The sequence below is a fragment of the Marmota marmota genome, unplaced genomic scaffold (assembly GCF_001458135.2).
Source record: "Marmota marmota marmota unplaced genomic scaffold, marMar, whole genome shotgun sequence".
Classification (NCBI taxonomy): domain Eukaryota; kingdom Metazoa; phylum Chordata; class Mammalia; order Rodentia; family Sciuridae; genus Marmota; species Marmota marmota.
Genome location: NW_025999968.1, coordinates 28,050,453 through 28,056,098, shown reverse-complemented (window position 1 = coordinate 28,056,098; position 5,646 = coordinate 28,050,453). Strand labels below are relative to the sequence as shown.

The following is a 5,646-nucleotide window of genomic DNA, read 5'->3' as shown; positions in this document are numbered from 1 at the left end:
AAAAAAAAAAAAAAAAAAAAAAAAAAAAAAAATCAATAATCTGGTACTCACTGGTGTTTTATAATCTATCATTCAGAATATATACAAGTTTTATTTACTTTGTAATATTCCTAATTTTTTAACAATATAAATTAAATTAGCATGCATGGCTGAATCCTTCATGTGATATGTCTATGGATTTTAAATATAGTCCTGTCTGCTTCATTCATTCATGTGAACCAATGACACCAAAATGAGGGTAATTATTAAGCATGCAGTTTAATTTGATTGTGTAATATCCTCCTTTCTCTGAAATAGAAACATTTAAGCATGTTCAATAATCTTAAGTGACCAAAATATTAAACATGATAATTTTTTTAACCATTAGGAAAGAAGCCCAGTTACAGAAAAATTCCACATCATTAAGGAAGAATAATTCATCGTGGTGGGCTTAGAGTGTCAGAATGGGGAGGGAGAATGGGACTATGGGAAATTGCTTTTGTACAAAGTGAGTTCTATTTATGTATTTATTTTTTCCAAGTTTGTCAGCTCTGTGTTATCAACATCCTTTGGAACCAATATCTGTGCTTAAGCAATCATTTTTGAGCTTCTATACACAGGAGAATCTTGAGCTAGTGCAAGAAGAATTTCGTGAAAGTATCTGAGTTCTGATAAGAAATGTACTGTCTAATTAAAAAGTGCTCTACTGTGTTGCTGTTCTGCAGGTATATTAATGTAGACTTTACTTTTATCATAATGCATAACTTCTAAAATTAAACTCTACTGGAAGGTAACTATTACAACCAAAGTATGTTGCAACTTGTCTTAGGTATTATGGGGAAATTATTTATTGGAGAGATTTCTAAAAAAAAAAAAAAAAGATTGAAGTAAGTCATCTTGTTTTTTTAATATTTTTTTTTTAGTTTTAGGTGAACACAATATCTTTATTTTGTTTCTATATGGTGCTGAGAATTGAACCCAGTGCCTCACGCATGCTAGGCGAGTGCCCTACCACTTGAGCCACATCGGCAGCCCAAAGTAAGTTATCTTTATGATGGATAATTACACAAATTGTTCCTTCCATTGTAACCCTTATATTTCATGTGCAGTGCATATATTGGCATATGGATAACAATTCATTAGGCATTTTTATTAATATACATAAATCAAAAGACATGATTAGTTGTTTAGATAACCTTTAAGTTTATATTTTTGATAACTATATTTTATATTCACTTTATCTATATGCTAAATTTGAATTTCAGGCAGCTGGCGCATTCATAGTGGCTAAGGAACCAATCAATGGGATTAAAGGTCCAGTGTGAGAATCTCATTCAACAACTTAAGAGCTATGTGAATTTGAAAAAGGGTCTGGAAACATCCATATCATTAAAATACCTACTGGATCAGGACTGGCTACATAGTCTGTGAGGCCCAGTGAAAAGTAATTGGAGGCCTCTTCATGACCAAATCCCAGTTGGCAAAAGCTAGAACATTAAACCTAACCATTGCTGACAGCTTTAACCATTGCATTAACATTCAGAATGAAGCTACAGGAAAGCATAGCAAGATATCAGCTGAGTAAGATTCAAGCATGCAGCACATCTAAACACAAGGTCCTATGTGCAACCATGCTTGGAATTATAGTGAAGATCAAATGACTTTATAGATTGTGTCCTAAGTTATATTTAAAAATTTAAAATAATTTTAATGATTATTTGTACAAAATTTTTATTTGAGGTACTTTGGCCATAGCATGATTTTTTTTTTCATAAAAATTAAATGTAGGGCTGGGGATGTGGCTCAAGCAGTAGCGCGCTCGCCTGGCATGCATGAGGCCCAGGTTCAATCCTCAGCACCACATACAAAAAAGATGTTGTGTCCGCCGAAAACTAAAAAAATAAATATTAAAAATTCTCTCTCTCTCTTTAAAAAAATTGAATGTATCACCAATATTTTGTTTTTACTTTGAAATTTATAGCTATTATAAAGAACAACATAATTGAGCCTTTAAAAAGACATGTGGTCAAGTGAAATTATTCAGCCTAGGAAGGTGTGAGGTAGGGTGAGGCGAGAGAGGAAAATCAATTTATGTTGCACTATTTTCCTTTGGAAGAACTTCAGAGGAGAGTGACTTGATCATATGATTCCAGACTACACAAAGATCATTTGGACCAAGATTCTAATGCCTAGACTGTTTGAGGCTCAAGTAATAGAAACAACAGTTCACACAATTTCATAAAATGGGTAATATGGAAAATTCAGCTGTGAGAATTGAGATAGAATTAGATTTCAGAATCAATTGCAATCTCAAATTTGAGACTCACATTCTCTCTCTTTCTTATGTTTTTGTTTTCTTTCTACCTACTGCCTCCATGCTTTCCCAATAAGGACAGGTGTGTTGAGTACTAGAGAAAAAAAGGACTGACAACAGCTTGTGATATTTAGCTCATTTGGCTTCTAAGAACAAAAGATTCTATTTAATGTATGTAAATATATATACATGATATATTTATACATTTTATAAATATAATGTATGGAAAAGTTTTAAGGAAAGAAGTCATCTTTGATTGTCAGTCCATCCCAAACTACTAACTTATGATTGGTCAGGGTTAAATGACCACAAAGTATAGTCATAGTCATTGAGAGCTGAAGCTGTGCGCATATTAGTATAAGCATTGTAAAGGCAAATACTTGCATTGACATTCAGAATGACACTACAGGAAAGCATAGTGTCAAGATATCAGCTGAGTAAGATTCTGTCATGATTGTTTCCCCACAGACACACCAATTTGAACAGCTATTTATATACCACATTATCTTCATAAGAATTAAGAAAGCCAGGTGAGAAATCACAATACCCATTTTTAATATAATAATAGGAAAAAATTCATTGAATAAGGAAGGAAGAATAGAGTTTCCCAAGTCAGCCCTCTCCCTACACCAAGCAATGCAGTGTGGAGAGACACCTCTCACTTTGGGGAAGGAGAAAGAAATAAGTTCAGATCATAGACTTAAAACTCAATTCTGGTCAAGGCCTCATGACCCTGCCATGGGCCTATACCCACAGACAGAGTGTCTGGAATTGCAGCCAAGCCATGACTGACACCACCACCATGTGACATTTAGGTCAGAAGTGTAGGGAGCAGTAGTTCTGGGAAGCAGGGCATGAAAGTTTGCATAAGAATTTGGTTTCCAGCTCAGTCTGACTCCTGTTTCTGTGTCAGTGCCTCTGGAGGTAACCTGTAGAACAACCTCATTCTCAGGTAGAGAAGAGTGGTCCCATTCTGTCAGAATTTTTTTTTCAGCCAATATCATATGCGACTTGTTGCAATGGTCTTGGGTCAGCAGTAGGTAGCCAAAGAAAGTGTATGCCTTGGAAGGTTATCAGCTCAGGGTGGAACACACTTGAACATTGCAACATCCAGAGCCACAGGCATGGCATAGAACCTGGTCACTAGTCCTTTTGTGGTGATAGTGATTCTGTGTAGAGCCAGACAAAATTTCACAATTCTTGTCTAGAGGCAAGTCACTGGAGTTGAGGCATTTGGGATTACCCTGACCTCAAGGAGAAGCTTGTGGGGATGGACTACTTTTTGTAAGCACATTCTTAGTTCATGCTGAACAACCTGCCAATGCAGATTCAGGACCAACCTAGGCTTAGATTACCCTTTTATGCAGAATCAGTAACGACATACTACCAGCAGATTTATGGCTAAACGTGGACTTGGGGCTCCATCTAGTGCTAAAATAACAGGAGTAGCTATAGACCAGATGAAACAGTAAACTGAATTTCTGGAAAGACAGGTATAAACAAAGCAGATTGTAAGGATTGGAGTAAGTACCTAATCCTTCAATGCACAGATACCATTAGACACCAAAAACATTAAGGAGGATACAGGAACCTCTCTTATGGTAAAAATAAGGTGCCAGAAACCAACCAGATAGTAACCAGTATGGGTATACTCTATGATGAAAAACTTTAAAAGCTATTTGAGGAAACTCAATCAGCTTCAAGAAAGCACAGAGAAATGATTCAACATTCTAACAGAAAAACTTGTCGAAGAAATGCAAATAAATTTTAAAAATCAAACAGAAATCCTTGAGCTCAAAAACAAACTCAATAAAATTTTAAGTGTTGAAAAACACAAGAAATGAAATTAAAAATACAATAGAAGTCATCAGTAGTAATATAGATCAAACAGAAGAATTAGTGAGTCTAGTCTTGTTATTTGAAAATACACACTGGAGGGAAAAAAAGGAAAAGAGAATGAAGAAAGCTTATGGAAATACTTGGACTGTATTAAAAGAATAAATATTTGGGTAATTGGCTTCAAGAGGGATATGAGAAGGCTAAAAGTGTAGAAAGCTTATTCAACCTGATCATAAGAGAAAAATTCCCAAACCTAGTGCAATGGTTAATTTGAATTGTAAATTTGAATGAATTAAGAGATACTGAGGATTAAGGAGATTATGGTGTTTCAATGAGGGTATGTCTAGGAATGATTGGCATGTGGGATAGCCAACTGAAATGGAGACCCTCTCTAAGTATGGGCAGCACTGACTAATAGGATGATGGCTTGAATGGAACAAAAGTTGGAAGGACAAAGAAGCGGCAGCAGATGCAAGCTCAATTCTTCTTGAATGGATTCTTGATTGCTGCAGCAATATTCTGAGTATATCAGATTCTCACTTCTTTAGTCTTCCACAGCGGACTCTGACAGTGATTCTCCAGAAGGCTTAGGTCTCACATTCGGTTAGCACCACTGATCCCTCTTGTTCTGGGGCTTCAGCATCTTGAACTTTGCAGCTAGTTGTTCTCTGTACAGCTATAGCAGATGGCCCTTATGGACTATCCAGCTTCTGGTTGCATAAGCCAACCTAATAAGTTCCCTTTTTATAATTATGATTTCTCTAGAGAACCCTGACTATTACACCTAGGGAAAGCCAGGTACATGAAGATCAAAGGTCACCACATTTAACTAAACCAAGTCTAATACATGACCTATTCTAATCAAGCTCACAAAGGTGAAAGATAAAGAAAAGTTTCTCAAGGTAATAATAGAAAAGGAAAAACATGGAAGCCTGTCCCAATTCTCCTCACAGCAAAATTCTCAGCAGAAACTTTAGAGGCTAGGAGAGCATGGCATGAGATTTTCACTATAAAGAAGGATAAAACAGCCAGCAAAGAATTCTGAAACCAGCAAAACTATCCTTTAGAGGTGAAGAAGAGCTAAAGCCATTCCTAAACAAACAAAAGTTGAGAAAATAAATCCCCAGCATATATGTTGTGCCAGAAATGCTGAAGAACAGAGTTCTTCAAACTGAGAGAAACACTATGGGTAAGAAGAAAACACTGGAAGGTAGAAGGTAAAAGTAACCATTCAGACAAATACAGAGTGTTCTAATATTGTAAACATGGTAGTTAAACCACTTATAACTTCAGTGTGAAGACTAAAAACTGAAATAATTGTTTGAATCAGCTTTTTCACTGCTGTGACTAAAGGACCCCACCAGAACAATTGTAGAGGAGGAAAAGTTTATATAAGGGCTCGTAGTTTCAGAGGTAGTAGCCCACAGAAGGCGAACTCAATTCCTTGGGACTCCAGGTGAGGCAGGATATCATGGTGGAAGAGTGTAGCAGAGGGAAACAGCTCACATGATGAT

The 5,646-nt window shown here is 36.1% G+C and overlaps 1 protein-coding gene across 4 annotated transcripts in view; it reads left to right on the top strand.

Moving 5' to 3' along the window:
* The window catches only part of Cadm2 (cell adhesion molecule 2), a 1,008,835-nt gene that overhangs the window by 793,420 nt on the left and 209,769 nt on the right, over window positions 1-5,646 (top strand). The window lies entirely within an intron of this gene.